Genomic DNA, 8,816 nt, shown 5'->3' with positions numbered 1-8,816 from the left:
TTATTATTATTATTATTATTATTATTATTTGAGATGGAATCTCTCTCTTGTCACCCAGGCTGGAGTGCAATGGTGTGATCGTGGCTCACTGCAACCTCCGCCTCCCAAGTTCAAGCAATTCTCCTGCCTCAGCCACCTGAGTAGCTGGGACTACAGGCCCCTGCCACCATGCCCGGCTACTTTCTGTATTTTTAGTGGAAATGAGCTTTCACTATTTTGGCCAGGCTGGTCTCGAACTCGTGACCTCAAGTGATCTACCCATATTGACCTCCCAAAGTGTTGGGATTACAGGTATGAGCCACCGCACTGGCCTGTTTTATCATTTTCATCTTTCATCCATTTCCAGCATTTCCAGTAGACCTCAAGTTTGCTTTATTGATACTGATATGACTTTCTAAAGCATTATTTCTGTCTCTATTTTGACTCAAACTTCATTATTGAGATTTTTGTTTCTTTGTATTCTCCCCCGCCCGGTTCTCTCTTGTTACTCTAGTAATCTCTGTCTCACCCTTTCATTTCCTTACGAATTTCTGTTCTGATTTTATAGAAAGCGTATCATATTTCAAAAGGATGCTAAACTGGTTGTGAAATTTTTCTTTCAGATTCTGCAGATAATCCTTTTCAAAAGTATGCTCCTTTGGGACAGGTGCGGTGGCTCATGCCTGTAATCCCAGCACTTTGGGAGGTCAAGGCGGGCAGATCACTTGAAGTCAGGAGTTCGAGACTACCCTGGCCAACATAGGGAAACCCCCATCTCTACTAAAAGTACAAAAATTAGCCGGGCGTGGTGGCACATGTCTGTAGTCCCAGCTACTCAAGAGGCTGAGGCAGGAGAATCGCTTGAACCTGGGAGGCGGAGGTTGCAGTCAGCCAAGATTGCACCACTGCACTCCAGCCTAAGTGACAGAGCCACGCTACGTCTCAAAAAAAATAAAAAAAGAAATGTGCTAGAAATGTGCTCTTTTTTCTCTTCCATTCCCATGGTTTCTGTGTCTTCATTATATATAAATATAAATATACATACACACAAACTTATATTTATAAATAAAAAATATACACGCACGTATATACATACGTATACATATATGCACACAGATATATATGTATGTGTATATATATTTGTGTATGTATATATATATGTGTGTGTGTGTATATATATATATTTCTTTTGACTCCTCTTTGAACAAGGTGGTCTTTTTCCAGACTCACCATTGTCAACAGACAGCACAAGTAGATGGTCCTCGGCCTTATATGCTGTCTACTCGTGTGGAAAGAGAGGTTAAACAGTTTGCACATAGTCCTTGGTGTCTATATGAATAGCATACATGCACATGTACGCAGAGCAAGCCTAAGAGAAATGGAGTATCATCTCCCTCCCCTCCCCTCCCCTCCCCTTCCCTTCCCTTCGGGTTTCATGTGAAGCCAAATCTGCTGCAGAATGCCAACTCTGCTTCAAACAAGTAGTCTGTATTGGTAAGAATAAGCTATGTTACAATAACAATCCCCAAACCTCAGTGGCTTAGAACAGCACATGTTTATTTCTCACTTACATTTCACATCCATCGTGGGGCAACTTTGACTCTTCTGTCTGGGATCCAGACGGAAGGAATAGCCCCTGCCGGAGACCTTACCACTGTCATATCAGAAGGAAACAAGCAAGGGTGGAACCATACGCTACACAGTGAAGCTGCTGCTTCAAGCCGCCAAATCAAACTCTAGGGCCGGGCGCGGTGGCTCACTGGAATCCCAGCACTTTGGAAGGCTGAGGTGGGCGGATCTTCTAAGGTCAGGAGTTCAAGACCAGCCTGGCCAACATGGGGAAACCCTGTCTCTATGACAAACACAAAAATTAGCTGGGCATGGTGGTGCACACCTGTAATCCTGGCTACTTGGGAGGCTAAGGCAGGAGAATTGCTTGAACCTAGTGGGGCAGAGGTCGCAGTGAGCTGAGATCACACCACTATACTCCAGCCTGGGCAACAGAGCGAGACTCCAAAAAAAAAAAAAGAAAGAAAGAAGGAAAGAAAGAGAGAGAGGGAGGGAGGGAGGGAGGGAGGAAGGAAGGAAGGAAGGAAGGAAGGGAGAAACTCTAGGAGTGGGGCACAGCAAACTACATTTCAGCAAGTCTCCAGGTGACTCTGAGGCACCCTCAAACTTGAAAACCACTGCTGCATCACTTGTACTCCCTGCAAACCAGAACATGGACATAGAGGTTTGCTGTAATTCAGGGTAGTTTTAAAATCCTTAAACCTGAGAAAAATGTGAACAGTTTTTAAAGGAGCAATTCAGGCTGCAATGCAGACTTAGACAAAGTACATAGTGCCATCGTCATTTTTTGGAGAGCATCAGCTTCTGGGGAGACCTATCAGCTGCCTTGGCACGTTCTCACGCCACCCTTCTGTGTGGCTTTCTTTTTTAAATGCTGATGTGAGAAAAAGAAAATTGTGAAGTAGTAGGACAAATAGCTTTCTCAACCCTTGAAAACACTGTTGTCCAGATTGCCCCTAGTTTGTATGGTGATGGTATCACTTCAGTATCTCCATTAGCGGTTAGAACCCAGGACTGGCAGAACCAGGTGCATTTTCCCTTGCCCTAACGATCTGACTTTGGTTTTGTGGCTTAATGCAGTTAATGAAATTTAACGTATAATGCTTAGCTGGCCCTGTTCCCTCCTCCTTGTCTTCCATCCCATGATATAGGCATTTTTTTGTGGACACTGTCCTTTCTTTACCTTTGCTTTTTAAATGGCTTTGTCAACAGCAGAATGCAGACAGAAATGATTTATATTGTTTGGATGAAAATGTTTTTAGACAGGCTTATGCTGCAGGTTTCTTTTTGCTCATTCTAGTCACTGCCTGTATGGCTGTTTTCCTACTGAGATGGAGGACAAATTCCTAAATGAAATTTGGTAATTGCTACCAGTCAGTCCTCTGGTCCTATAAATTATTTCTGATGAACTCTTTTGTAATGTAATATGTGTAGTGGCTTGACCCTGATTCTGAAAGTCATATAATATTTGTGGTTTTAAAACAATGTCTTATAACTCAGCAGTTATTTTGAAAACCATTTTTGAGATAGTCTACCTACATTAATGCAAGGCAAAAAGGAGGAGTTTGACACCAGGCCGCACAACATGGCAAAACACCATCTCTACAAAACACACACACACACACACACACACACACACACACACAAATTAGCCAGGCATGGTGTAGGAACCTGTTGTCCCAGCTACTTGGGAGGCTGAGATGGGAGAATCACCTGAGCCTGGGAGGCAGAACTTGTAGTGATCTGAGATTGCACCACTGCACTCTAGCCTGGGCAACAGAGCAAGACCCTGTCTCAAAGAAATAAACAAATAAGAGCAGCCTGGCCAACACGGTGAAACCCTGTCTGTACTAAAAATACAAAAATTAGCTGAGTGTGGTGGCGCACGTCTGTAATCCTAGCTACTCTGGAGGCTGAGGCAGGAGAATAGCTTGAACCTGGGAGGGTGAGGTTACAGTGAGCTGAGATTATGCCACTGCACTCCAGCATGGGCGACAGATTGAGGCTCTGTCTCAGAAAAAAAAGAAAAGAAAAGAAAAGAAAAGAAAAGGAAGAGAGGAGAGGAGAGGAGAAGAGGAAGGAAGGAAGGAAGGAAAGAAGGAAAGAAGGAAAGAAGGAAGGAAGGGAAGGAAGGAGAAAGAAAAGAAAATAAAAAAAGTCCAGCACCTTCACACTGTAGAAACTCTATCCCCAAATCCCTTCCTACCATAAATGGTCTCTTTTGTGTCCACGCACAACCCAAAACCAATTCAAAAGTCATTCATCTCTCCAAAACTTCATTGCCTGACGAATTTATTTTGTTCAACCCCATATTTATTAGGTACCCCACAGTCTCATCTTAACTTTTCACTCCAGTTCCCACTCTGCCTTGGACTGGTGGGGAAAGAGAACATAATGGACCCTGTGGTAGATTTTACAGTAATATATTCAAAACATTTACCACCCTTCCCTCCCCAGGCCCCTTACTAGAAAATGGAAAAATGACACAAGCGACTCACACGATACTCCTACTGAATAGCTCTGGTCTAAGTCAATCATGGCATGGCAGAGACAACCAACTATCCACAAAATTATGTGTGTTCTCTCCTCCAAAGAATAGCAATATCTCTGGTAAGAAGCAAACTAGCCAGGGAATATACTTCCCAGCATCCCTTGCATCTAAGTAGGGCCACATGACTAGTTGTACTAACGGAATGTGAGAGGAAGTAGTACATGTCCCTTAGCGGCCCGGGTGGTTAGGATGTCATCTGTCTTCTCCATACTCTTTCCCTGTTCTGTTGGCTTGATGCAGAAAAACATGATACGATGGGAAGATGAGGGGCTACAAGATGGAGAGAGCTTGACTGACTTACGACTCAGAGGAGTGTCATAATCAGGCACATCTGTTTGGGACTTCACATAAGGAAGAAAAAAGCTTGTATTTGAGCCATTCTGCATTTTGAGTGTGCTGTGGTTGTTACAGAAGCAAGCATTACCTCAACTAATAAAATGGGATAATCTCCCTCCCTTTCGCAGGTGATGAGCTGAGGGGTAGGTGGAAGACCTAGTACTGGCCAATGAGAAGTAGAAATCTGCTGCGGGGGGCTTCTGGGAGAGGGTTTCTTCCCTGGCTAAAGGAAGGAGCAGTAACAAGGAGCAGCCTGCCACTGACTTCTTGCCTTTGACCATGACGGTGTGCAGTTGGGATGCTGGTGCTGCAGCGACCTTCTTCAGAGCCAAGACACTCAAAGAGATGCTGCCTTAGAATCCCGATGCCATTGAGCTGCCTTTGGAGCTTGTTATATATTATGTGTGATAAGTACCCTTAATATTGAAACCGCTTTCTGCTATATGTACTGGGATCACTCAAACTGGTATATTTATTCTCAATAGAGAAATCATTCATTCCACAAAGATTTATTGTGTGTCCACTGTGTGGCAGGTGCTGTTCTCAGTGCTGGGGATTCAATAGCAAATATGAAAAAATAGGGTCCCTGGGACCTTTATCTTGTGATAGAGTGTGAGTCTGGCAGAAAGACATGCAGATCCAAGGTCACAATTTTAGTATATTATATTTTTACTAATTTATTAGAGATAAGGCCTCTGTTACCCAGGCTGGAGTACATTGGCACCATCGCAGCTCACTGCAGCCTTCAACTAACTTCCTGCCTTAGCTTCCCAAGTATCTGGGACTGTAGGCACCATCATGCCTGGCTGTTATTTTAATTTTTGTAGAGAGAAGGTCCAACTATGCTGCCTAGGCTGGTCTTGAACTCCTGGGTTTAAGTGATCCACCTGCCTTGGCTTCCCAAAGTCCTGTGATTACAGGTGTGAGCCACTGTGCCTGGCAGAGGCCATAATTTTAATTCATAGAGTTTCTCAGTAACAACTGTATTTATTCATTCACAAATCTTTACTGAATATCTGTGTTGGGTGGTAGGAATATGGCAGTCTTGCTGTCATAACACTTACAGTGAGGGAGATAGACCTTAATCAAAGAATCCCACAAATCAATGTGTCATCACAAACTGTAATGATATGAAAATGTGGGCTGGGGGTGGTGACTCACGCCTGTAATCCCAGCAGTTTGGGAGGCCAAGGCAGGTGGATCACCTGAGATCAGGAGTTCGAGACCAGCCTGGCCAACATGGTGAAACCTGTCTCTACTAAAAATACAAAAATTAGCTGGATGTGGTGGCACACGCCTGTAGTCCCAGCTACTCGGGAGGCTGAGGCTGGAGAATTGCTTGAACCTTGGGGGCAGAGGGGCAGAGGGTGCAGTGAGCTGAGATTGTGCCACTGCACTCCAGCCTGGGCCAACAGCAGCAAACTCCAATCTCAAAAAAAAAAAAAAAAAAAAAGAATAAAAGAAAAAGAAAATGTGTAACAGCCGAGCTTGACCTTCACACCCATCACAATTACAAATAATGACTTTTAAAATTGTCTACTGTCTCTCTTCACTGCTAGACTATAAGCTCCAGGAGGATGGGGACACTTTCTAGTCTTGTTCTCTGCTCCATCCCCATCCCTAGCAAAATGCTTAGCATGGAGTAGATATTCATTTGTAGTTGCTTCATAAATGAGCAGTTATGAAATGGGTTGCCTTCTGGATGAGTGGGAAAAAAATCTCATAGCAACTGTGCTCCCAGGTGGAAGGTGCACATATTCTGCTTGCATGAGCGATACAAAGATGGATGAAATGCCCTCAGCAGAAGATTCTCAAGGATTTTCAAAGTCAGCAACAATTTCTGGTGAGGGAAGCTGGTTGAGAAGATTGATTGGAAAACTTGCAAATATAGCTAGAAGGTGTGTAGACTAGCAAGAGCCTCTAGGGGCTGGGTCTGTCTGATTTGTCTGGGCAGGCACCTTGGGCTGTGGTGAGCTAGGCCAAGTGCAGGCTCCAAAGCACACCTTGGGGTTAGAAGCCCAGCTCTGTACTTCCTGGTTGCATGTGACCTCGGACCAGTGGCTTAGCCTGAGTCTCGGGTCCCTCATGGTGAAAAGAGCATGGTAACAACCATCCCTATCTCGGAATGTTGTCTGGAAGGTTAGGAGATATAGCACATGAAAAGCCTTACTTAGCACAACGCCCAGCTGGCTCAGGATGGGTTCTTTGGGAAACTTTCAGACCAATTGGCATGCGGGGCATGTATGCAGAGTGGCTGGCGTGGGAAGGCGTGAAGGAAGCAGGAGGGACAATTTAGACTGCAATGCAGTCTCTGCAGAGCCCTCAGGTGACCCCATGGGGAGCTCTGAAGCTGGGATGGCTCAGAGTTGTCCTACTTCCAGGCAAGGGGCTTTGTACACTGAACTGATCCAGTCATCAGATACAGGCTGCCCCAGGAGGAGGTTTAACCTTGGCGAGGCAACCTCCTTCAGCCAAGGGCAATTCCCAGACAGGAAGTCCACCAACAGGCTTCAGGGGCTGTACCTCCAGCATCTGGAAGGAGACACCTGGAAGCATGAACACCTCAGTCCTAAAAGGGAAGTCCATCTGGGTGGCGCACCATGACATCCACTCCACTAGCATTTAATATGAACCTTTGAAGCCATTAGTATAACTATTTTGGATTTCCCAAATCCTGCCGAGGATATAAGGACCCTCACTTGTCAAAGTGTAACTTTCCAAAAGTTAAAAACATGATTCTGATGTTAATATAAAGCAAGCATGTGTCAAAAAATGTATTGAACTCATTAAGGAGCAGGATGAGAAAGCAAGTTAAAGGCGGAGATGAGGACTATTATGCACACATGGGTGTACGTAACATACACACACGTGTACTTAGTAGGAAAAAAGAATGCTGGAATAAGATGGCATAGTTAGAGACGAAGTGTTTTAGTGTCCTACAGGAACAAATAGACATAACCTCTAACTCCAGAGGCTGGGCCCTAACCCACAGCACATGGTGAGCCGCTCGAACTAACATCTTCCGAGACCCAGCTGGCCCAGAGGCTGCCTTGTGAAGACAATCCTCCATCAGGGCTTGGAAAGGGTGCACAGTCATCTTGTTGCCTTTCACAATCTGAATAATTTCTTACCATTGTGAACCTTGTACCAGCCACCAGGGCTGTCACCCACAGAGTAGGTCCCTGAGAATCCTTTAGAAGGCCAGGTCCACTGAAAAAATGGAATTTATTCTGTCCTCCCAGTGGACCTACAAAGATTCGGTTTGTCCTAGAACAACCTACAGGTCCCACAGTGATGACTGAATTCAATCCAACAAGCTTTACGCACGTCTACTGTGTGACACAGCCCTGTTCTAGCTGTTAGCTCTGCGTGGATGACTTTCCTGTTGTTTCAAGATGACCCTACACACACTATTAGGAAAATATGACTAAAATATAAGTACAGCCAACAAATTGCTGCTAGCTCTAATGCTAAAAAGAAGTTACTTTCCGCAAAGGTTCAATTGCTTGGAACTCTTCCTTGCATTTCCTGAGATAAGGTGAGATGGGAAAAGCCTGCCTTCATTATTTCTTGGAAGTCCAGAAGGCTGGCAACTTTAGACACTCCCCCGGCCCCAGTCCCTTGGTGCCAGTTGAATGGTCGCATTATTTAACTGCAGCATAGAAGCCTCGGCAGGAGGTTCTTGTTGATTTACTGCAGAGCATGGAGGGAGGGGAAGGGGTGAACTCTCCAGGGGCAACACCTGCAGCTTTTTAGCTCCCTCTGCCTTTTGCAAGGGGACCCTCAGGCTCCAGGCAGTAGGTGATTTCTTTCCACGGTGCCATGAGTGCCCATTGCCATGAACCCTGGCTTGGACCTTAGAGGGGAAAAAGAGGACACTGAAACATTCCCTCCCTAGTGGTTAATGTGGGGGATCTGTCCCAGAAACACAAGGGCAAGTAGAGTCACAGTGTAAGTCACCCCATGCCCGAATCCATAGTCATTGCTAAAGGCATGTCTCCAAAGGTTCAGAATTTTCAAAGCGTCTTAAATTACAGCTTCACCCAATCCATGTCTCTCATCAACCTAGGAGCCCATGCTGGGCATGTGAGAGGTGAGCCTGTGTTTGGCATTTGATCCCATGTTTATGAAGTGAATGTGAAACAACACAAAACAGCCCACACTCATTGTGACATAAACATTGTCCTAATTTGGCCTATCGAAGGGGGAAGATGGGGAAGTGATTGCTTCAAAGAAGAACGCTATCTTTGAACCCCATGTCCTTGCTTTCAGGTACAATGAGAACTTGAACTAATGGCTGATAAAGCCAAGCTTTGCTGCTTTGAGTAGATGAATGGATGACAAACCCTTGAAAAGCACTCAGGTAAAATGTTCCAGAATT

The sequence above is a fragment of the Rhinopithecus bieti genome, unplaced genomic scaffold (genome assembly GCF_001698545.2).
Source record: "Rhinopithecus bieti isolate Rb0 unplaced genomic scaffold, ASM169854v2 scaffold_15131, whole genome shotgun sequence".
In the NCBI taxonomy this organism is placed as follows: Eukaryota; Metazoa; Chordata; class Mammalia; order Primates; family Cercopithecidae; genus Rhinopithecus; species Rhinopithecus bieti.
The sequence above is the reverse complement of the archived record's forward strand: the minus strand, read 5'-3'. Positions refer to the sequence as shown.